The sequence below is a fragment of the Cherax quadricarinatus genome, chromosome 98 (assembly GCF_038502225.1).
Source record: "Cherax quadricarinatus isolate ZL_2023a chromosome 98, ASM3850222v1, whole genome shotgun sequence".
NCBI lineage: Eukaryota > Metazoa > Arthropoda > Malacostraca > Decapoda > Parastacidae > Cherax > Cherax quadricarinatus.
Genome location: NC_091389.1, coordinates 9,628,474 through 9,640,567, shown reverse-complemented (window position 1 = coordinate 9,640,567; position 12,094 = coordinate 9,628,474).

Below are 12,094 nucleotides of genomic sequence, written 5' to 3'. Positions count from 1 at the left end.
GGTCCTAGGACCGTCTGGTTATGTTGTGTGGTTACTGCGGTCCTAGGACCGTCTGGTTATGTTGTGTGGTTACTGCGGTCCTAGGACCGTCTGGTTATGTTGTGTGGTTACTGCGGTCCTAGGACCGTCTGGTTATGTTGTGTGGTTACTGCGGTCCTAGGACCGTCTGGTTATGTTGTGTGGTTACTGCGGTCCTAGGACCGTCTGGTTATGTTTATTTATTTTATTTATTTATTTATTTATTTATAATTTGAGCACACTTACAGAGGTACAAAAAAATACAGAAGAGCAGCATGCCAAAGCCACTTATACTATGCATAGCATTACGGGCTGGCTTAAAATTAACTTAAGATTAACTAAGCAATGATGAAATCAGTGAAAAACATTAATGTAAACTGATTACTATAAAGCTCAAGTGAGTATTACAAAGACAGGTCATATGGTTGCATGCATTGTTGTAAATTCAGTAGAATGGAGTGGTTACTGCGGTCCTAGGACCGTCTGGTTATGTTGTGTGGTTACTGCGGTCCTAGGACCGTCTGGTTATGTTGTGTGGTTACTGCGGTCCTAGGACCGTCTGGTTATGTTGTGTGGTTACTGCGGTCCTAGGACCGTCTGGTTATGTTGTGTGGTTACTCCGGTCCTAGGACCGTCTGGTTATGTTGTGTGGTTACTGCGGCCCTAGGACCGTCTGGTTATGTTGTGTGGTTACTACGGTCCTAGGACCGTCTGGTTATGTTGTGTGGTTACCGCGGCCCTAGGACCGTCTGGTTATGTTGTGTGGTTACTATGGTCCTAGGACCGTCTGGTTATGTTGTGTGGTTACTGCGGTCCTAGGACCGTCTGGTTATGTTGTGTGGTTACTACGGTCCTAGGACCGTCTGGTTATGTTGTGTGGTTACCGCGGCCCTAGGACCGTCTGGTTATGTTGTGTGGTTACTACGGTCCTAGGACCGTCTGGTTATGTTGTGTGGTTACCGCGGCCCTAGGACCGTCTGGTTATGTTGTGTGGTTACTACGGTCCTAGGACCGTCTGGTTATGTTGTGTGGTTACCGCGGCCCTAGGACCGTCTGGTTATGTTGTGTGGTTACTACGGTCCTAGGACCGTCTGGTTATGTTGTGTGGTCACCGCGGCCCTAGGACCGTCTGGTTATGTGTGGTTACTACGGTCCTAGGACCGTCTGGTTATGTTGTGTGGTTACCGCGGCCCTAGGACCGTCTGGTTATGTTGTGTGGTTACTACGGTCCTAGGACCGTCTGGTTATGTTGTGTGGTTACCGCGGCCCTAGGACCGTCTGGTTATGTTGTGTGGTTACTACGGTCCTAGGACCGTCTGGTTATGTTGTGTGGTTACCGCGGCCCTAGGACCGTCTGGTTATGTTGTGTGGTTACTACGGTCCTAGGACCGTCTGGTTATGTTGTGTGGTTACTGCGGTCCTAGGACCGTCTGGTTATGTTGTGTGGTTACTATGGTCCTAGGACCGTCTGGTAATGTGTGGTTACTACATTCCTAGGACCGTCTGGTTATGTTGTGTGGTCACCGCGGCCCTAGGACCGTCTGGTTATGTTGTGTGGTCACCACGGCCCTAGGACCATCTGGTTATGTTGTGTGGTCACCGCGGCCCTAGGACCGTCTGGTTATGTTGTGTGGTCACCGCGGCCCTAGGACCGTCTGGTTATGTTGTGTGGTCACCGCGGCCCTAGGACCGTCTGGTTATGTTGTGTGGTTACCGCGGCCCTAGGACCGTCTGGTTATGTTGTGTGGTTACTATGGTCCTAGGACCGTCTGGTTATGTGTGGTTACTACGGTCCTAGGACCGTCTGGTTATGTTGTGTGGTTACTACGGTCCTAGGACCGTCTGGTTATGTTGTGTGGTTACTACGGTCCTAGGACCGTCTGGTTATGTTGTGTGGTTACTATGGTCATAGAACCGTCTGGTTATGTTGTGTGGTTACTACGGTCCTAGGACCGTCTGGTTATGTTGTGTGATTACTACGGTCCTAGGACCGTCTGGTTATGTTGTGTGGTCACCGCGGCCCTAGGACCGTCTGGTTATGTTGTGTGGTCACCGCGGCCCTAGGACCGTCTGGTTATGTTGTGTGGTTACTGCGGTCCTAGGTTTGTGTGGTTACTGCGGTCCTAGGACCGTCTGGTTATGTTGTGTGGTTACTACGGTCCTAGGACCGTCTGGTTATGTTGTGTGGTTACTACGGTCCTAGGACCGTCTGGTTATGTTGTGTGGTTACTATGGTCATAGAACCGTCTGGTTATGTTGTGTGGTTACTACGGTCCTAGGACCGTCTGGTTGGTCCCTATGTTGTGTGGTCACTACGGTCCTAGGACCGTCTGGTTGGTACTTTATGTTGTGCGGTTACTACGGTCCTAGGACCGTCTGGTTGGTACTTTATGTTGTGTGGTTACTACGGTCCTATCACCGTCTGGTTGGTACTTTACGTTGTGTGGTAACGACGGTCCTAGGACCGTCTGGTTGCGACTTTATGTTGTGTGGTTACTACGGTCCTAGGACCGTCTGGTTGGTACTTTATGTTGTGTGGTTACTACGGTCCTAAAACCGTCTTGCTGAACCATTATGTTGTGGGGTCACCATGGTCCTAGGACCGTCTTGTTGAACCCTTATGTTGTGGAGTCACCATGGTCCTAGGATCGTCTTGTTGAACCCTTATGTTGTGGGGTCAAAATGGTCCAAGGACCGTCTTGTTGAACCCTTATGTTGTGGGGTGACCATGGTCCTAGGACCGTCTTGTTGAACCCTTATGTTGTGGAGTCAACATGGTCCTAGGACCGTCTGGTTATGTTGTGTGGTTACTACGGTCCTAGGACCGTCTGGTTATGTTGTGTGGTTACCGCGGCCCTAGGACCGTCTGGTTATGTTGTGTGGTTACTACGGTCCTAGGACCGTCTGGTTATGTTGTGTGGTCACCGCGGCCCTAGGACCGTCTGGTTATGTGTGGTTACTACGGTCCTAGGACCGTCTGGTTATGTGTGGTTAATACGGTCTTAGGACCGTCTGGTTATGTTGTGTGGTTGCTATGGTCCTAGGACCGTCTGGTTCACCCAGCCTCCCTCGAGACCCAAGCTCTGGATGCATATTTGTGTAGTCACGTGGACCCCTAGGGACCCGTCTGGTTAATTGTTATTGTTGTGTGTCTGGACCCTTCAGGACCGTCTGGAATTTATATTGGTATTGTAAGTTTACGCGGCCCTAGGAACCCGTCTGGAATCCCTATTGTGTGTAAGTTTACTATAGGTCCTAAGGACCGATCTGGTTATGTGTGGTTCTCACAGGTCCTAGGACCGTCTGGATTATGTTAATGTGGTTACCTACGGTCCCTGGACCGTCTGGATTATGTTGTGGTTGGGACTACGGTCCTGAAGGACCCGTCTGGTTATGTTGTTGTGGTTACTATGGTCCATTAGAACCCGTCTGGTTGGTTATGTTATTAGTGGTTACTACGGTCCTAGGGACCCGTCTGGTTATGTTGTGTGGATTTTACTCACGGTCCTAGGGGACCGTCTGGATTTATGTTGTTGTAGTCACGCGGCCCTAGGACCGTCTGGTTATGTTGTGTGGTCACCGCGGCCCTAGGACCGTCTGGTTATGTTGTGTGGTTACTGCGGTCCTAGGTTTGTGTGGTTACTGCGGTCCTAGGACCGTCTGGTTATGTTGTGTGGTTACTACGGTCCTAGGACCGTCTGGTTATGTTGTGTGGTTACTACGGTCCTAGGACCGTCTGGTTATGTTGTGTGGTTACTACGGTCCTAGGACCGTCTGGTTGTGTTGTGTGGTTACTACGGTCCTAGGACCGTCTGGTTATGTTGTGTGGTTACTACGGTCCTAGGACCGTCTGGTTGGTCCCTTATGTTGTGTGGTCACTACGGTCCTAGGACCGTCTGGTTGGTACTTTATGTTGTGCGGTTACTACGGTCCTAGGACCGTCTGGTTGGTACTTTATGTTGTGTGGTCACTACGGTCCTAGGACCGTCTGGTTGGTACTTTACGTTGTGTGGTTACTACGGTCCTAGGACCGTCTGGTTGGTACTTTATGTTGTGTGGTTACTACGGTCCTAGGACCGTCTGGTTGGTACTTTATGTTGTGTGGTTACTACGGTCCTAAAACCGTCTTGCTGAACCATTATGTTGTGGGGTCACCATGGTCCTAGGACCGTCTTGTTGAACCCTTATGTTGTGGAGTCACCATGGTCCTAGGATCGTCTTGTTGAACCCTTATGTTGTGGGGTCAAAATGGTCCAAGGACCGTCTTGTTGAACCCTTATGTTGTGGGGTGACCATGGTCCTAGGACCGTCTTGTTGAACCCTTATGTTGTGGAGTCACCATGGTCCTAGGACCGTCTTGTTGAACCCTTTTGTTGTGGGGACAAAATGGTCCTAGAACCGTCTTGTTGAACCCTTATGTTGTGGGGTGACGAACAAAATTCGAGGTTAACTATATTTCTCATATATTATATTTTGACCATTATTGTGGCTGGAGATATTATAAATTATTATTCTCTTCTCTCCTAGCTTCCACTATAGAAGAAATATCTAAATATGGAAATCTACAGGAAATTGATGTATCTCATCGTGGTGTTGGACGTTATGACCATTTTTGTTGGGCTATATTGTTATTTTGATGAGTGGGCCCAGGAGCTGGAAGAGGACCGGATGCGACTCCAAATGGAGGTCCAGGAAGCCTCCTGGGCTTGTGAATCATTTTCCCAGAGAATTTGTAGGATCCCTGGGATGGGGATAATATTTAATTGTGATAATTATACCCCCTTATATCTCCCTGGAAGGCAGGTGAGCTCTTGGTGGGCACCAAGCTCCTGGCCTCTTCTGGGAATCATCTTTAGATTGTACCAAGCCAGCAAGGATGTTGAGGAGCTGGAGATTCTCCTCAAGGAGATGAAAGAATCCTGCCAGGATAATTCATCCTCCCAAGTGATGCTGGTTCATCTGTGGGTTATTGTGACAGTGTTAGGAGTGTTGTACTACACCTGGCGATTCTTCCGTACCAGACTTCTCAAGTCACTTACACATACCAGCACCAGTGACACAGTGGTGAGTGGTGAGTTAGTACCTGCTACCACTGATGATGCTGGTAGCTCAACACCCCTCCCCAACCCCAATACCCTCCCCAACCCCATCACCATCCCCAAACCCATCACCATCCCCAAACCCATAACCATCCCCAAACCCACCATCCCCAACCCTACAGGGTATGGAGTTTTTGTAGCCAATGTACCCACTTTGTGCAGGTACAGGACTGTAAACCAGCTTCTGAAAAAATCCGGCGGTTTAATCAAATTCATAATGCCACGAAGACGCAGAGGTCATCGTAGATATGGCTTTGCAATTTTTAAAAATAAGGATTACGAAAGACGAGCACTGATGCTGAACGGCCATGTGTTGACTGGTCCAAGAGGTGAGACCCCACAGAAAATGGTAGTTGAGCCAGCATACAAGCAAGTATTAATTGATGATGCAAAACCCAAAGTAAAACCACCAGTCCAGAATGCACAACAACATGGAAAACCACAAATTCTGGGTAATAAGAAGTGTGTTTTAAAACATTATAATACTAAAGGGTATTGGGTAGTGTGAACACCATTGCTGCTCCCACCAAGGCTAGACTTCCCAGCTACCATGTTTATGCTACCTCCAAGTCTAGGCCTCCCTGCTACCATGTTCATGCTACCTCCAAGTCTAGGCCTCCCAGCTACCAAGTTCATGCTACCTCCAAGTCTAGGCCTCCCTGCTACCATGTTCATGCTACCTCCAAGTCTAGGCCTCCCAGCTACCAAGTTTATGCTACCTCCAAGTCTAGGCCTCCCTGCTACCATGTTCATGCTACCTCCAAGTCTAGGCCTCCCAGCTACCATGTTTATGCTACCTCCAAGTCTAGGCCTCCCTGCTACCATGTTCATGCTACCTCCAAGTCTAGGCCTCCCAGCTACCATGTTTATGCTACCTCCAAGTCTAGGCCTCCCTGCTACCATGTTCATGCTACCTCCAAGTCTAGGCCTCCCAGCTACCATGTTTATGCTACCTCCAAGTCTAGGCCTCCCAGCTACCATGTTTATGCTACCTCCAAGTCTAGGCCTCCCTGCTACAAAGTTCATGCTACCTCCAAGTCTAGGCCTCCCAGCTACCATGTTCATGCTACCTCCAAGTCTAGGCCTCCCAGCTACCAAGATCAAAGTCAACATCAAAGACACAAGTCCCATAGAACTTTGGTTGATTCCTAGGACCTTGTACCCTTTAAGTCAAGGCCTTTTTGTTGGTCAAAAATTAGTTTTTTTTTTTTTGTATGAGAGCATTAAACTCCTAAGAGTTATAAGAGGACAGTCATTAAAGTTTATTTTATTATTATTATTATTATTATTATTATTATTATTATTATTATTATTACTATTATTATTATTGTTTTTACATGAAAGTGTACAAACACCAAGACTTGTTCATCTCCCAGTGTCACCACATATATCACCATCACTATTCATTACATCTATCATTATACATTACATCTTTCACTATCACTATTCATCACATATATCACCATCACTATTCACCACATCTGTCACCATCACTATTCACAATATCTCTCACCATCATTATACATCTTTCACTATCACTATTTATCACATATATCACCATCACTATTCACCACATCTGTCACCATCACTATTCACAATATCTCTCACCAACATTATACATCTTTCACTATCACTATTTATCACATATATCACCATCACTATTCACCACATCTGTCACCATCACTATTCACAATATCTCTCACCAACATTATACATCTTTCACTATCACTATTCACCACATGTATCACTATCATTATTCACTACATCACCATCACTATTCACCACATCTGTCACCATCACTATTCACAATATCTCTCACCATCATTATACATCTTTCACTATCACTATTCATCACATATATCACCATCACTATATACAAGGGCAGAACAACAAAATTCGAGGTTAACTATATTTCTCATATATTATATTTTGACCATTATTGTGGCTGGAGATATTATAAATTATTATTCTCTTCTTTCCTAGCTTCCACTATAGAAGAAATATCTAAATATGGAAATCTACAGGAAATTGATGTATCTCGTCGTGGTGTTGGACGTTATGACCATTTTTGTTGGGCTATATTGTTATTTTGATGAGTGGGCCCAGGAGCTGGAAGAGGACCGGATGCGACTCCAAATGGAGGTCCAGGAAGCCTCCTGGGCTTGTGAATCATTTTCCCAGAGAATTTGTAGGATCCCTTGGATGGGGATAATATTTAATTGTGATAATTATACCCCCTTATATCTCCCTGGAAGGCAGGTGAGCCCTTGGTGGGCACCAAGCTCCTGGCCTCTTCTGGGAATCATCTTTAGATTGTACCAAGCCAGCAAGGATGTTGAGGAGCTGGAGATTCTCCTCAAGGAGATGAAAGAATCCTGCCAGGATAATTCATCCTCCCAAGTGATGCTGGTTCATCTGTGGGTTGTTGTGACAGTGTTAGGAGTGTTGTACTACACCTGGCAATTCTTCCGTACCAGACTTCTCAAGTCACTTACACATAAGAACATAAGAAAGGAGGAACACTGCAGGAGGCCTGCTGGCCCATACTAGGCAGGTCCTTTACAATTCATCCCACTAACAAAACATTTGCCCTACCCAATTTTCAATGCCACCCAAGAAATAAGCTCTGATGTGAAAGTCCCACTCAAATCCAACCCATCCCATTCATGTACTTATCCAACCTAGATTTGAAACTACCCAAAGTCCCAGCCTCAATAACCCAACTAGGTAGACTGTTCCACTCATCAACTACCCTATTTCCAAACCAATACTTTCCGATGTCCTTTCTAAATCTAAACTTATCTAATTTAAATCCATTACTGCGCGTTCTCTCTTGGAGAGACATCCTCAAGACCTTATTAATATCCCCTTTATTAATACCTATCTTCCACTTATACACTTCGATCAGGTCTCCTCTCATTCTTCGTCTAACAAGTGAATGTAACTTAAGAGTCTTCAATCTTTCTTCATAAGGAAGATTTCTGATGCTATGTATTAATTTAGTCATCCTACGCTGAATGTTTTCTAACGAATTTATGTCCATTTTGTAATACGGAGACCAGAACTGAGCTGCATAATCAAGGTGAGGCCTTACTAATGATGTATAAAGCTGCAGTATGACCTCTGGACTTCTGTTGCTTACACTTCTTGATATAAATCCCAGTAATCTATTTGCCTTATTACGTACGCTTAGGCATTGCTGTCTTGGTTTAAGGTTGCTGCTCACCATAACCCCCAAGTCCTTTTCGTAATCTGTATGGCTAAGTTCTACATCATTTAATTTATAAGTACTAGGGTTATGGGCACTCCCAAGCTTCAGAACCTTGCATTTATCTACATTGAACTGCATCTGCCACTTTTCTGACCAAGAATAGAGTTTGTTTAAATCCTCCTGAAGTTCCCTAACATCTACGTTTGAATCAATTATCCTACCTATCTTTGTGTCATCGGCGAATTTGCTCATATCACTAGTAATTCCCTCATCAAGATCATTGATATATATTATAAATAACAACGGGCCCAAGACTGATCCCTGTGGAACGCCACTTGTTACAGATCCCCACTCGGATTTAACCCCATTTATGGACACTCTCTGCTTCCTGTCAGTGAGCCATGACTCGATCCACGAGAGCACTTTTCCCCCAATGCCATGAGCAGCCACTTTCTTTAACAGTCTATGGTGCGGAACTCTATCAAAAGCCTTACTAAAATCTAGGTAAATAATATCAAATTCTTTATTGTGGTCAACAGCCTCAAAAGCTTTACTGAAGAAAGTTAATAAATTAGTTAGACAAGACCGGCCTCTTGTGAATCCATGCTGAGTATCATTAATCAAGCTATGCTTATCGAGATGGCTTCTTATAATCTCAGCTATAATTGACTCTAGTAATTTGCCTACAATTGAGGTCAGGCTTATTGGGCGGTAATTTGACGGTAACGACTTGTCCCCTGTTTTAAAAATAGGAGTTACATTAGCCATCTTCCACATATCAGCCCCTCAAGGAAGGTTCCTTGATGTTGGTGAGGGGCTCTTGATTTAGGGAATTGGATCTGAGCTCCAGTTCCCCGAATTAAGCCTGAATGCCTTCCACATCCCCCCCCCAGGCGCTGTATAATCCTCCGGGTTTAGCGCTTCCCCCTTGATTATAATAATAATAATAATTCCACATATCAGACACTACACCTGTTTGAAGAGATAAATTAAAAATATTAGTTAATGGTTCACAGAGTTCCATTTTGCATTCCTTAAGAACCCTTGAAAAAACCTCATCAGGACCCGGCGACTTATTTTGCTTCAGTCTGTCTATCTGCCTCACAACCATCTCACTAGCGACTGTGATGTTACATAATTTATCTTCTTCTAGCCCACTGTAAAAATTAATTACTGGAATATTGTTAGTGTCTTCCTGTGTAAAAACTGAGAGAAAATAATTATTTAAAATCAAGCACATTTCATTCTCATTGTCAGTAAGGTGCCCATAGTTATTTTTAAGGGGACCTATCTTATCTCTAACTTTTGTTCTATAGACCTGGAAAAAACTTTTTGGGTTAGTTTTAGAATCCCTAGCAACTTTAATTTCATAGTCCCTTTTAGCTTTTCTTATCCCCTTTTTAATGTCCCTCTTAATGTCAATATACTGATTCATAAGATGACCCTCACCTCTTTTGATACGCCTATAAATTCCTTTCTTATGCCCTAGTAGATATTTGAGCCTATTATTCATCCATTTTGGGTCATTTCTATTTGATCTAATTTCTTTATATGGGATAAACGCTCTTTGAGCAGCATGTATAGTGTTCAGAAAACTGTCATATTGATAGCTCTCTTCGTTACCCCAGTCAACAGATGATAAGTGTTCTCTAAGCCCATCGTAATCTGCTAAGCGAAAATCTGGGACTGTTACTGAGTTATCGCTACTATCGTACTTCCATTCAATGCTAAATGTAATTGACTTGTGGTCGCTAGCACCCAGTTCCTCTGAAATTTCTAAATTATTAACAAGGGATTCATTGTTTGCCATAACTAAGTCAAGCAGGTTATTTCCCCTTGTAGGTTCTGTCACAAACTGCTTCAAAAAACAATCCTGAAATACTTCTAAGAAGTCGTACGATTCTAAATTCCCAGTCAAGAAATTCCAATCAACATGACTAAAGTTAAAGTCTCCTAGAATTACTACATTATCGTGCCTTGTGGCCTTAACAATTTCCTCCCATAGTAGTTTCCCTTGGTCCCTATCTAAGTTAGGGGGACGGTATATCACTCCTAAAATCAGTTTTTCATGCCCCTCTGAAAATTCTATCCAAACAGACTCTGTATGTGTTACTTCAGACTTAATACCCGTTTTTATGCAACAGTTCAAGCGATCTCGGACATACAATGCCACCCCACCCCCCCTCCCAATACTTCTATCTTCTTGGAACAATTTAAAACCCTGAATATGACATTCCGCAGGCATGTCCCGACTTTTTGAATTAAACCACGTCTCAGTTAAGGCAAATACATCAATGTTACCTACACTAGCAACTAATCTCAACTCGTCCATCTTATTCCTAGCACTACGGCAATTAGCATAATAAACATTGAAAGACTCTCCTTTCTCTTTACCCTTCCTGCTCATTTCTATTTTCCTACTAAACCTATTACTGTCCTTATCACCCAAGGTCCCTGGCTTTTCAATATCTATCTCGTTCTTATTATTACTAGTTTCCCTAGAACTCGTAATATTACTACACTGGGACTTCACTGTTTTCCTGCCAAAACCCATACCACTAACTATTCCTAGTTTAAAGTCCTAACTGCTCCCTCCACTGCAGTTGCCAGTGCTTCCACCCCACACCTAGATAAGTGAACCCCATCCCTAGCATACATGTCATTTCTGCCATAGAAGAGGTCCCAGTTGTCAATGAATGTTACCGCATTTTCCTTACAGTATTTGTCCAGCCAGCAATTGACACCAATTGCCCTGGACAACCATTCACTTCCAACTCCCCTCCTTGGCAAAATACCACATATGAGAGGGTTCCCACCCTTACTTCTAATTATTTCTATTGCTGACCTATACCTGCTAATCAGGTCCTCACTCCTACGTCTGCCAACATCGTTGCCTCCAGCACTGAGACAGATAATAGGATTGCTCCCATTACCTCTCATGATGTCATCCAGACCAGTGATACAGTGGTGAGTGGTGAGTTAGTACCTGCTACCACTGATGATGCTGGTAGCTCAACACCCCTCCCCAACCCCAATACCCTCCCAAACCCCATCACCATCCCCAAACCCATCACCATCCCCAAACCCATAACCATCCCCAAACCCACCATCCCCAACCCTACAGGGTATGGAGTTTTTGTAGCCAATGTACCCACTTTGTGCAGGTACAGGACTGTAAACCAGCTTCTGAAAAAATCCGGCGGTTTAATCAAATTCATAATGCCACGAAGACGCAGAGGTCATCGTAGATATGGCTTTGCAATTTTTAAAAATAAGGATTACGAAAGACGAGCACTAATGCTGAACGGCCATGTGTTGACTGGTCCAAGAGGTGAGACCCCACAGAAAATGGTAGTTGAGCCAGCATACAAGCAAGTATTAATTGATGATGGAAAACCCAAAGTAAAACCACCAGTCCAGAATGCACAACAACATGGAAAACCACAAATTCTGGGTAATAAGAAGTGTGTTTTAAAATATTATAATACTAAAGGGTATTGGGTAGTGTGAACACCATTGCTGCTCCCACCAAGGCTAGACTTCCCAGCTACCATGTTTATGCTACCTCCAAGTCTAGGCCTCCCAGCTACCATGTTTATGCTACCTCCAAGTCTAGGCCTCCCTGCTACAAAGTTCATGCTACCTCCAAGTCTAGGCCTCCCAGCTACCATGTTCATGCTACCTCCAAGTCTAGGCCTCCCAGCTACCAAGATCAAAGTCAACATCAAAGACACAAGTCCCATAGAACTTTGGTTGATTCCTAGGA